This window comes from Periplaneta americana, chromosome 14, assembly GCF_040183065.1.
Source record: "Periplaneta americana isolate PAMFEO1 chromosome 14, P.americana_PAMFEO1_priV1, whole genome shotgun sequence".
In the NCBI taxonomy this organism is placed as follows: Eukaryota; Metazoa; Arthropoda; class Insecta; order Blattodea; family Blattidae; genus Periplaneta; species Periplaneta americana.
Window position 1 is genome coordinate 37,686,340 of NC_091130.1, and position 14,350 is coordinate 37,700,689.

A 14,350-nucleotide genomic window follows, 5' to 3' on the forward strand; every position below is an offset into this window, starting at 1 on the left:
TTCTACATCAGACGACCAGAAGATGAAATTTATATACTTCAATACCAAATGGAAAAGTGTACTTTACAAATCTTTCGACAAAATAAAAAAGAATTTCAGTTAAGAAACTAAAAGAAAGAGAAAATTATCACATTTTTTCTCCTAACGAGAAAAGAAATATCGGGCCTGTATTTAAAATAGCATCTCTGCTGAAATTGAAAACCGCAGTTCAGAGATGAGGTATCAAAGTTAAGCGAATAAGAAGGCCTGCTGCTTAGAACAAAAAGTGGAGAGATGCGAGCGAGAGTGTGCAGGAATCATTCATCCGACACAGGTTGCGTGCGAGGGCGCCCCTGTGCCGTGCCGGCATCACGAACAGACACCGACGGTAGCAAGACTCCGTAACCATGGGAACACGTTATCCTTCTTGATGCTCTTCCCCGATAATTGGCTCCAAGTATGAGATTTATATAAACGGGGAGAAGGAACGCGGGGGGAAAGAAAATGAAAGAAAAAATTACAACGTGATGAAACATCTCTTTCTTATTTTTCACAAATCTACCCTTTCGAGAATCAAGTGGTCTAACACGGCACTCCAAACGGCAAACATACTACGGTATTTAATCAATTTCGACGAATTTCTTTGAAGATCTTAAATGTATTAAAGAACCCTGAATCAAGGACTGAAATTCAGTGTCACAAACATTCCTTGATGAATTTTCGTGGGTTCCCAGATACGCAAACTGTACAAAGATGAGCATTTCAACCAGAGGTCTGCATCGGACGTTTTCGCTCGAGCGCCTAGTAGTTCATAGCATAATCCGATAGGTAAGCGCACATGCATGATGGGTAAAATTGTCACGAGCGATAAATCCTCGAACGGTATAAGCCGAGCACTAGACATTCGTTTTTGTTACAGTAATGAACTGTGTAGTAACATCATAGATGTTTATAATTTCAAAACTTCGCAGTGTTTAACTAACCTCTCCATAGTACAACTACAAAACTTGCTTTAAAATGTAATATAAATGTTGTAGGTAAATGTTCCCCACCCCCACACAGGAGTGATTTCGTTTTTGCCACATCTGTTAGATGTTATTGGATGTAAATGTAATTATTATAAACGGAGAACACAATCACGATAATGCAAGAACCGCATCAAGTTTTCTAGTTATAATAATAATAATAATAATAATAATAATAATAATAATAATAATAATAATAATAATAATAATAATAATAATAATAATAATCTCTAATAATTAGTGTATCAATCTTTGCGTCTGTAACAGTTCTGCAGCATGACTACTCGTTTTATTATATTTTCTGTGACGTTATCTCTGTACTAATATTGTTATTAATCTACTGCTATATCAATAATATTTTGTAAAACGTTTCTACATTGTAGCAGTATATAGGCGGAACACTATGTATGGACCTATCATATTATATATGTGATAAATCAAATATTGAATAATTATTAATTAGCAATAATAACTGAATATCGAAGTTTTTCATTTATTTATAACTTCATGTTACTGTTTTGGTACGTTCCATTAAGCGTTTGTCATAAACGCACAAAATAAAGCCTTATTTTTACCGTGTGAGCAAAACATATGTGTATCTTATCTGTCGCCTTCCATACAAGATAAGACATGTCGGTGAGATGACCTTGTACTGTGCTTCTATTTATTACGAGCGTATCGCGACCGATCTTATCTCACTCGAGGGTGCGACATTCGACCGAGTTCAAGCGAGCGATTTAACTCCAATATAGCACTCTGATTTCAGCACCTTCCTGACAGGTGATGAAAAGTTAGCTTGAGATGCCTTTGTTCAAGTGTCAACAAACTTTCTAGGAAATAAGAGGGCAGAAAACTATAAGGATCTTGTGGCAAATATTCTGCACTGCTACAATAGACTGGGGTGCAACATGTCCTTAAAGATACATTTTTTTACATTCCCACTTGCACTACTTCCCTGACAACTGTGGTGCTGTAAGCGACGAGCACGGGGAACGCTTCCACCAGCAAATTTTGGACGTGGAAATGAGATACCAGGGAAAGTGGAGTGCATCAATGTTAGCCGATTACTGCTGTACACTAATCAGGGAATCACCAGCAGAAAACTACAAATGCCAGTCAAAGCGGTTGCGCCTGATTCCTGAATGAATGAGAAGTTTGTTGAATGGAAGGGAGAATTTATGGATGAATGTAAGAATGCATTAATGAATTACTAGATGCATAGATGAATTTATCGTAGATGAAATTATTGGGGATCAGCAGTGCGGTTTTAGGCGTAATAGATCCACTATTGATCAGATTTTTTTTGTATTCGACAGATATTGGAGGAAAAATGGGAGTATAATGGTACAGTGCATCAGTTATTCATAGATATCAAAAAGGCATATGACTCGATTAAGAGTGAAGTTTTATATAATATTCTTATTGAATTTGATATTCACAACAAACTAGTTCGATTAATTAAAATGTGTCTCAGTGAAACTTACAGGACAGTCCGTATAGGCCAGTTTCTATCTGATGCTTTTCCAATTCACTGCGGGCTAAAGCAAGGAGATGCATCATCATCTTTACTTTTTAACTTCGCTCTATAATATGCCAATAGGAGAGTTCAGGATAACAGACAGGGTTTGAAATTTAATGGATTACATCAGCTTCTTGTCTATGCGGATGACGTGAATATTTTAGGAGAAAATCCACTAACGATTAGGGAAAACACGGAAATTTTACTTGAAACAAGTAAAGCGAAAGGTTTGGAAGTAAATCCCGAAAAGACAACGTATATGATTATGTCTCTCGACCAGAATATTGTACAAAATGGAAACATAGAAATTGGAGATTTATTCTTCGAAGAGGTGGAAAAATTCAAATATCTTGGAGCAACAGTAACAAATATAAATGATACTCGGGAGGAAATTAAACGCAGAATAAATATGGGAAATGCGTGTCATTATTCGGTTGAGAAGCTTTTGTCATCCAGTCTGCTGTCAAAAAATCTGAAAGTTAGAATTTATAAAACAGTTATATTACCGGTTGTTCTGTATGGTTGTGAAACTTAGAGTCTCATTTTGAGAGAGGAACAGAGATTAAGGGTGTTTCAAAATAAGGTTCTTAGGAAAATATTTGGAGCTAAGAGGGATGAAGTTACAGGAGAATGGAGAAAGTTACACAACACAGAACTGCACGCATTGTATTCTTCACTTGACATAATTAGGAACATAAAATCCAGACGTTTGAGATGGGCAGGACATGTAGCACGTATGGGCGAATCCAGAAATTCATATAGAGTGTTAGTTGGGAGACCGGAGGGAAAAAGATCTTTGAGGAGGCCGAGACGTAGATGGGAGGATAATATTAAAATGAATTTGAGGGCGGTGGGATATGATGATAGAGAATGGATTAATCTTGCACAGGATAGGGACCGATTGCGGGCTTATGTGAGGGCGGCAATGAACCTCCGGGTTCCTTAAAAACCATTTGTAAGTAAGTAATAGATGAATTGATTGTATAAGTAAATGAATTCCTATATGCGAGTGAGAGGATGGTTAGCTTAATTAATGTATAAATCAATGCATGAATGAATAAATGGATTATATGAATGAATGAATTGTGAACTTGAGAGTCAGATAAATGAAGGAATCAATTATTTCTATTTAACGAATGCTGACCGTTCTAATAATGCTTAACAATATTTAGAAGTAATCACAGTCAACAAGGCTGAATATTCTGCCTGAATTTATTGAAAAATATTAGGAAATAATAGTCATCTATTCCAGAACTTTAACACATGCCATGGTTTCCTTCTGTGATTCGATTACCAGAACTATTTGTGTAACTATTTCTTGTAACTCAAATTAGTCGTTGTCGTTAAGAGCGTTCTTACATGTTACACTGATTTCATTTTATATCTTATTTAAAGGATCGAATTCTACATGGAAGCAACACAAGATAATTAATTAGTTTGGTGTAATCTCTTCAGCTTCTTAAACAAATATCGACACCAATGTTCATGGCTCTACCATTTTTTTTCAAGAAATGTTGCGTGAAACAAACGAGGCGTGGGGACTATTAGAAAGCTTCCTGTAGGCACATTCCTGCTGTAGGTGATATCCCTCTGCCATTGTATTCACAGTCGCTTATTAAAATATTACCCAAGAATACTTTAAACACAGCTGCTTATTACATACTAATTCAGACACACACAACAAGCAGTCAGTTCTAGGAAGTAATCTGGATACATTCTGTGCTTCAAAACAAAGACTGATGAGAGCTGTATTGTACAATCTTGAAGCAGTTCGGAAAGCTGAATGCCAAAAACTTCAAACAACTTAACGATAATACACTGCTCAAAAGATAAAAGTAGTCACTTCATTAAACCTGTATATATTTTCTCCGTTGGTACAAATCACATTGAAAGTTGGAGGGAAAATAAATATTCTTCTATTTTAATGAAACTTATAATTACTTTAATATTCTTCTAAGACAGCGGTGACCAAAACTCGAGCTGCAGTGATTACATGCGACAGACAGCCTATAAAGTAAGAAGACGAAGGAAAGGTAGTTGGCATGAAAACTACAACCAGTGATGATTCCTGTACTAACATCTTGATCAATCCCGCGGATAAAAATATCAAGCTTTGCTGTATCAGTAATGTCACTGCTGTCATCAAGAGCCAGTGAATAATAGCTATACGATTTTTGTTGCTTTTTTTTTTAACCTTCCTCTTGAATATAATCAGAAATTTTCTAAATTCTTCTCTCGATACTTGGTCGAGAAATTCGTAGTTTTTTACAAAATTAAAAACTTCTTATAGACAAGCTATTTAAGATATTTTAATCATTACTCTTTTGAGAAGTTCTGTTCTATAAAAGGCTTTAGAGCACGAGATATTTCAAACCCCATTAGGTAACTGACTTCCTTACATTTACGTATGTCATATTTCTCTTCCTGGCTATGATTTAAGACATGTCAATTCCTGGCATTTAACAGTTCGTTGGCACATAATAATGAACCAGTTTTTCTACAGTATTATTATTAAATGAATAACTAATAAATAGTTACTCTCATCTAAAAATTAAGAAGATTAAAATTGAGATAAAACCTAATAATTTTATCCTTCTAGGAAGAAGATCTAAAAATATCAATACTCATGCACGTACAGAAGAATTATAGAAACACATACTTAGTGGTCAGCAACAACAACAACAATAATAATAATAATAATAATAATAATAATAATAATAATAATAATAATAATAATAATACATTATTCAGCGTGCAATTAATGTTTTTATATACTCCTAATTGAACCGTTGAGCAAAATAAATATATTATATTTTGTTCGACAAAACAACAAAAAAGTTCTCATTGTTTACGAAACAATCTCTTACTGCTTGTAGAGACATAGTTTGTAGAGCGACATGATACCGCCACTGCTTGCCTTCAGTACGTGAATGAAACGCACAGCAATGTACAGGAAACTCCTCGTTTGGTCACCTCTGTTCTAAGAGAACTCATTTTAATGTTTTTTAACAAAATGTTTTAAACTAAAATGATCCCACATGTCAGAGGTTAGTGAAATCCATATTAAAATGTTAGTGAAAGTAAGTTAATATCGAGTATTGCCTGCCATAGCATAGATGACAGCATTGCAAAGCCTGTTTGATGCTCCTGACAAGACACCGCAGTCCTTCTTGTGGTTTATACCATATTTGTTCTATTGGATTTAAGTCTGGAGTCCTGGATGGATATTCCATTACGTGCAGATTGTGCTTCTGCACTAATTCCTGCATATCGTTGGCAATATGTGCTATGGCATAGTCATGCATAAACAATGCATTTTGTCCAAGTTGCCTCAGTTGAGGAATAACATGAGTTCTACGATATCATTCATGTAACGTCTCGCAGTTAAGGCTCCATTTCTAACAATGATGAGCTCCGTTTTGTATCCAAATTTATACCTGCCCAGATCACAACGGACCCACCTCCGTATGCAACAACAGGTCGACGACCATGGGACTCTCACAAGTAAAACCGAGACTCATCAGAGAATAGGACAGGTCGCCAATGTCGAAAGTGCTAGTGAACATGTTCTGTGGCGAATTGCAGTCTCATTTCAGGTGTATTCTTTTGAGCAATGCGTCGTAATAATGATTATTCTTATTAATATATTTTCGATTTATATTTTGCTCCCTATAACATAGTTCTAATAAACTTCTATTAAATTAATTGTCATAATTTTAACCAACTAGCTATCTCAACTTAATTGTAATTGAATCAATCATTTTAGAAAAAGCCCTAGTCCATTTTTGATAGGACGTTATTCTATTCGTCATACTTGAATACACCTTAGAAATGACATTATTTCATGAATTCATTAAGATCTACGGAAACAGAACACTTTTCAAAGTACATTTCAAAAGGTCCCATTCCTGAAATAAGGCCATTTTTAAGGAAGATTTGATTGGTGTTGTGATTTCGGACTAGAGTCCTTTCTAAAATGACTGATTCAATTATTTGCATACGGCATATAGACTGAATTGAATTACATTAGTTCATAAATTAAATTATTACTTTTTCGTATAGGTTTTATTTAAAATTTAATATTTGATATTTGATATTTATTTGTCAATCAACTTTACAATTCACAGTTATGGTGGACCTTCACATTTCTGTTTTTCGATCCACCATCCCTTTAATACATATAACTCTTCTATTGATGTATTCTTTGCCGAGAACTTCTTGCTTATTTTCTAACGTTCTGTTATGACTGAATTGCTATATGTCCTACCCCCTCTATCCTCTTCTATTCTCTCCCTCCTACCTAGACTGTCTCCCTTCCATTTGTCGCTCACCTATTAGATATTGCATATTCCTTCCTTAATAATTTGCGTTATTTATTTATTTTCTTCCCTAACCTCGAATCCTGCCTACTCTTAATCATTGTTTTCATGCCATTTTCTCCTACATTACTTTCTGACTTTTCCGTTTACTCTTATTTACAACACTTTTTTTTTCTTCTATCCTCTGTTTATTTACATATTTATCACTTTCTTTTCGCTTCACTCCTAAATTTCCTATTTTATTACCTCTTTCCATATATTTATTTCTATAACACTCCTACAGTTGAAGTAACCCTGATACTACTCCCAGTCCATAACACTGAAAAATTGAAATATCTAATCACTTAATTATACTTGCAATTTCTCTCTCATTCCACTTCACATTTTTGTATTCATTGTTTGATTGTCTATCATATTCCACTCTTACCCTATCTTCTTACACTTAACACTTTCTTCTCTGTTCCTTTTCCTACACTATTTAAAATTAAATAAACATGTACTGGTCCTTAAAACTTAACTGAAGAATACTGCTGCATATTCATAATTTAAATATGTTTGTCGCTATTGTATTGATTAAGGCTGGTTAAGTGGAAGAGAAGGCCTTATGGCCTTAACTATACCAGCGAAAATAAAACATTCTACATATTTATCAATTGATACTTCTAAGCAACATTTGATTATGCAAGATATGAACAATAAAATGAGTTGTGAAGACATGATATATTAAGTTATTATAAGTACCTGTAAAAATCGAGCATCGCTCGAAGAAGGGGAACTGAGGCCATAACAATTTTGTATTTTGCTATATTATTTCCAAAGATTGTAATACTAAGTTAAAACCACTACGATTAATTTGTAAAATGTATCAGAAATCTTTCTGTAAGCATATTCCCTACGCTAATCCCTTATTACACGCTAATCCCTTATTCATCTGTCGTAAAAAATCTTGGCTTCTTTTTTGATAATAATCTAAGTTGGAATTTTCAAGTTAAAGAAACGATAAAGAAAATCTGTTCCTCCTTTCACTGTTTGAGTCGCTTGAGAAACTTCTTGCCCCAGCAACTAAAACTTACCCTAGTACAAACCCTAGTAATGCCGCACTTCGATTATTGTGACGTTTTGTTAAGTGATCTAAGTTCTGAACTGTCAGTCAAGTTACAGCGAGCTCAGAATATGTGCATCAGATACGTGTGCAACATCCGACGATATGATCACATATCACCGTCCTTCGCAAGTCTCTCGTGGCTCCGACTTAAAGAACGCAGAACTTTACACTCTTTGTCTTTACTCTTTCGAATTCTGCACACCTCAACACCAAATTACCTTTCGTCTCGTTTCTCTTATCTATACTCTAACCACGACGTAAATACCAGATCACTTATCTGTGGCACGCTAAATATACCTCTTCATAGAACATCTTGTTATTCCTCATCTTTTACAATATCCACCTCGCGTCAATGGAATTCCTTGTCACAAAGTATTAGGGGCTGCAAGACAACAAACACCTTTAAGAACAGCTTAAAAGATAACCTTATTAGCATTTCACTCCAATCATACTGATTTAAAATATTACTGACTACACTGTTGCTTTTTTTCTTTAGACATCATCCTGATTGTGCTGCATTTTCAAAATTGTCTCATAATAATCTCTTTCTATTATCTAACATAATTTGAAATATATTAACATTCTATGTATTTTAGTTTAATTCTGCTACCCAGTTTATTTCAGTGTTTAATTAATAGTTCATAGTATTTTGTTGTTTAATTCGTAAATAACTCTTGTATACATGTAACTCTCATCTAAATCAAATTGTTGAATTCTTTGTAAGTTCATGCATATGTATATACACTTTTTGCTGGTTGTGTGGAAGATAAGGCCTTACGGCCTTAACTCTGCCAGCTAAAATAAATCATTATTATTATTATTATTATTATTATTATTATTATTATTATTATTATTATTATTATTATTATTCTGTAAACTATAGGATCTGTCTTTGGTCAGTAAGCATAATCAATATTCTGTAAACCACTCACTCACCCACCCACCCATCATTTTCTAGCATTTCTTCATCTTCCATCTTCAAGGTTAGATCTGTGGTGTTCGGGTAAAGGGATATGTCATTTTTTGTGCAGATGGAATTTTGTTCCCAGAATGAACACACAAGTTAAATTATACAAATGAGTGTGCAAAAATCAAAGAATACTAGCAGTTGATGTATTTTATTTATGTAGAAAATCATTTGTAATAAGGGTTCCAAGTTTAATTTTCATTTATCTCCGAACTCATTTTTATGACTTATCTCCCTTTACCCAAACACCACAGAGATATTCGGTTCTTATAATTTATACTCAGCCTCCAAATTTGTACTCATCGTACAAGAAGCGTCTTCAGTGTCCTGAGTAACGATAATTTTGTCATCAGCGGTAAATAGTTTATGTAATAGTAATATACGTTACAAGAGCGGTATGTTGACGTTTTCATGTTCGAGAAAAAGACTGAAAAAGCGAAACGTAGTTGAGCTTTTTTAATTTCCGAGAACATGAAAACAAACATACCGCTCGTGTATCGTACATTATTTTGTGCGAATATCGTTTATTACATACCTGAAAGACGAATTTCTAATTAATTGCAATGAAATCTCCATGTTGGTTTCTGTTTAATGACGGCAACTTCGGAAAACCAAAATATCTTTCTTCAACATTGTTGCTATAAAATTTTTTCTGTGTTTACTATACTCCAGCAGACCGTGATATACGTCTGTCTTCTTTTTCCCCCAGTCTATAAATGCGAACTTAAAACAAACGGTAAGGTTATGTAATGATTTATTTTTCATTTTAATATTTTAACAATATTATTTATATAACATATTGCAGTAGTAACATCGGCATCTGGAATCTCGTTGATTTTTTCACGGCTTCCTTAATGTTACTTGTATCAGGAATGCAGTAAGTTTCGTGGAGTAGTAGACTTTACTTAATTTTTGCAAATATTTAAAAACAATAATTAACATTGCAATTTAGATGAAATTGCAGTGGTAAGTTTCCAATTTATAATTATTACTATGTTAAACGTCTCTAAAAATAATATGTTAAAAGCCTAAAGCAGTAAAATGAATGTCGCACTTAAGCGGTAAGAAGAGGGGAAATTGTTATGTGTGTTACGTTTGGAATACTGAATGTGGTATTTCACACTTACCGCGTATTGGTTCTGTGCGGAAAACAAGCAAATACGCACGATCTCGCACAAAAAATATTGTTGATTCATTGGAATTAATAATAATAAAGAATAATTCTACAACTGGAAAGGCCAATAGTTATGTTGTATAGATTCTGCTTAGTGTTTCTGTTCTATTCTAACCTATTTTATCCCATTCTATTCTATGCTAAAAGCTGTACCTTGCGAGGTTCAGTACAAGTAAGAGTGGCACTCACTTGTTGAGAATACTGTACCGTTCCGAACATGTAGCTGTGCCTTATTAGACGAGTCGTGTTTCTTAGCGGAATTTCAAGTGATAACACTTCTAGTAAACTCGGCGCAGGAAGAGCCTTTGCTATGAAATCATCGTTAACAGAAAACAGTGGGAGGTGGCTCTGGAATGCGACTATTTTGCCTCATTATGCAGACATACAAGGTGTTGAGCCAAGTGCTTTGTCTTAAAAGTGAGTGCTCTTCTTACAGCAAGAGTGTTCGAACTCACTTCTACCGAAAGGCGATCCACAAGTGGAATGTGTAACAGAAAAGCGAGATGAAGCACATCCAGGAAACAATTCCCTACTTTATTTGTTTCTTCTTTATTTTCACCAAATCTATCTTTTCTTTATTTTCCTTTCTTCATTCCTCCTTTGCTCCATCTTGTTATATTTATTTTATCTTTCTTAATATCAACCTTCTTTCTCTCTTCATTTCCTTCCTTTTAACATTGTTCTGCTCGTTCTACCTTTCTTCTACCATATCCCCCTCTCTATATCTTTCTTCATATTCATATTTCTATCTTTCTTTTCATTATTTTGTTCATTTTTCGCTCCTTATTCCTGCATCTCTTTATACACCTTGATTGCACAACTTTTAACACTATATCACTTTGGAAAACGTATTATATGTCTTTCACGTGTTAAATTTTATGTTACCTAACATAAACGTATTATATGTCTTTCACGTGTTAAATTTTATGTTACCTAACATAAACGTATTATATGTCTTTCACGTGTTAAATTTTATGTTACCTAACATAAACGTATTATATGTCTTTCACGTGTTAAATTTTATGTTACCTAACATAAACGTATTATATGTCTTTCACGTGTTAAATTTTATGTTATCTAACACAAAATTTAACACGTGAAAAGCATATAATACGTTTTCCAAAGCATCTCTTTCGTTCTACCCATCTTTTCCGCTCTTTTCCTCATTTATAGATTTCTATTTCTTTCCTTCTACCATTTTCATCTTTTTTCTTTCCCTTCTCCAATTGAAAATTTTCCCCCTCCTTCTCCTTCTCCTTCTCCTTCTCCTTCTCCTTCTCCTTCTCCTTCTCCTTCTCCTCCTTCTTCTTCTCCTCCTCCTCCTCCTCCTCCTCCTCCTCCTCCTCCATATCTTACAGTCTTAAATTTCAGTCTTTCCTCCAACGTCTATTTTCTCTTTTCTGTATTATTTTCTTCCGCTCTTTTTTCATCAATTTTTTTCCTTCTTTCCTCCATTATATGTACAGTAGTGGCAAAAAAAAACCGGACCGACCCTTGTAGCTGATTTCAGAGCCTTGTTCACTCCAGAGCACGATAGGCTGGTAACTAAGACTTTCGTGGTTCGAATCCTGCCTGGGAAGGAAACTTTTTTTGTTCCTTATTCAAATTTATTCCCGATACTTTTCGATTGCAGTGATATTTTACTACTTAATTAACTTATTATTCCCAGAACATGAATTTTACCAGCAATCTTCCATTTATATCTTTATTCCATTCCTTCTTTTTCTCTGCACTCTATTTTTATTGTATAGTCTCCATTATTCTGTACTACAATTTACATCCTCCTTTCTCTCTGTCTTTTATCCTTTTCCGTTTACTTTAATTTCTCTACTTCTTCCTTTTATTTTCTGTCATCCATTTTTCTCTTGCCTTTTTTCTACTATCCAGTTTTTATTTTTTATTTTTTTAATTTATAATCTCCATTATCATATCTTTCTTTCTTTTATTTACTACTGTCCGTTTTCTCTTTTTTTAATTTTGTATGTTCGAGTTTTCTTCGCCTCTTTCTTTCTTTTAATTTATTTTAACCTACATTCTTTCTCTTTTTTTTTTAATTTATATCATACAATATATATATATATATATTTTTACTTTCTTCCTTTCCTTCTTCTTTCTACCCTCATTTTTGTTTTCTACCTTTCATTTCATTTTCTTACTTTATATTCGCTTATTTTCTACTGTCCAATTTTCACTAATTAGTTCTTTCTTCCTTCCTCAGTTTTCTTTTTCCCACCTTGCATTCTTTACTTTTATTTATTCTCTATATTTTTCCCTCCAATTTCATTCACTGTGCCTTTCCCTCATCAGCTTTCTTTCTGTTTATTCTTCGCTCTCCTCATTTTATCCCTATAGGTTTTTTTTTTACTTTCTTTCTTTTATTTTATTTTACCATCTATTCCGTCCATTTCTTGACTTTATTTTATATCATCCAGTTTCTCTCTTTCTTTCTTTTCTCCTTTTTTCTATGTTGCTTTTTATTTTCTACCCTTGATTTCATTTTCTTACTTTATTTTCGTTTATTTCTACAGCCCAACTTTCTCTCTTTCTTCGTTTTCTTGTTTTTTTTTCTATTTCCCAACTCTTTCTTGAATTTTCTTTATCTGATCTATTTTTCTTTCATTCTGTCTTTTCTTCATTATTTTTCTTCCTTTTTATTCTTCACTCTCCTCATTTCGTCCCTTTTCTTTCTTTCTCCACTTTAAATGTATTTAAAAATAGGCTTAAGGACTTTACTAATAGACGATAATTATACGCAGTATTTAAAGGGTGTAATTGATATTTTGTTATTGAAGTGTACTATCAGTGAAGAATTATGTTGTGTCAGTGAAGTGTGTTGTGTAAGTGAAACGTGTTCCTGTCAGTGAAGCTTTATAGTTCATAGTGGCAGTGCAATGTATTTGAACAGTGAAATGTTTTTGAAGTGTTAGTGAAATCAGGATAGAATCAGTGAAAGGTGTCGTAGTTCCAGTGCAGCGAGTGAGTTGACAGCGAAATGAGTGTAGTGTTGAAAGGTACTTGTGCAGGTATGAACATATCATACTTGTGGGTTATAGTTCGAACTTAGGTTTAAAGTACAAATTAGATTTACTTTAAATGTTATTTTAACTTAGGATGTTCCCTGTTATTATTATTATTATTATTATTATTAATTATTGCTAGTATTAATTATTAGTATTATTATTAATTGTATTTTTTTATTAATTGTGTTTCTTATTGTCTTTATTGAGTGTAATTAGTTACCACTGCCACCGGGTATATACCCATTGCAGTGTGAATAAATACATACATACATACATACATTACCTCCATTTCCTTTCATTCTTCCTTGAATTGAACCTGTGTTTTCCCTTTATTCCATTTATCTCTCTCAATATTTTTTTTTTTTTACTTTCCTGTTTCTAACTTTTTTCTTCTTTCCTTCTTTCCCTCTTTCTCTCTCTTTGTCTTCTTTCTTTCTTTCTTCCTTCCTATCTGAGGCACTTCATCTATTCTTCTCTTATTTTTCCCACGCAATTCACCACCCGTATGTGCAAAGCGAAATTGTTTAAGGGAATAAGTAAACATCCATCCACCTACATCACGATGCGAGTGAATGCTTTGAAAAACAAAATAGCTTCAACTCATACCCGCGTCTGAAGCAGCTGGGCCGAAGCCCATTCATTATCTGGAAAGTAATGTTTGTAGGTTACGATCATCGAGAGTGAAAACATGATAACCACACGCAGATGTCAGGAATTCTTTCAAGGTTCCTATGCAAAGCTTAAAACCCAATGAAAGTGAAAATATGAATAATATCAAAGAGGAGATAGATATTCAGGGTTTTGAGGAGCAGGATGAAACCATTGTCAGGAGGGAAGGGGTTTGGTAGATGGTCAATTAGGAGGGGGAGACCCACCGACAAAAAATATTCTCGTAGAGGTCATCCAGAAAGCAAAGGGTTCTCGGAGCTTCATCAAGACGGAAAGACGATGTTATCCTGGACTGCCGAATCTCTTTCAAGAAGTCGTGGCACAAAGACGTTCATAAACGAGCAAAATAATAACTCATTTCTACTATTACAGTTAAAACTACAGGGACATCATTTTATTTTTACTTCAATTTTTATTGTACCTGAGTTTTTTAATGTACTTCACTCTCACCTCCTCTACTAATGAAGTTCAGCCGTCCTCCACACAGAACCAAGACTGCATATAGTCATAGTAGCCTTACGGTCATAGTAAACAGTACGTTCCAAAAATATGTTCGCGTTTTCCAGTGACGAA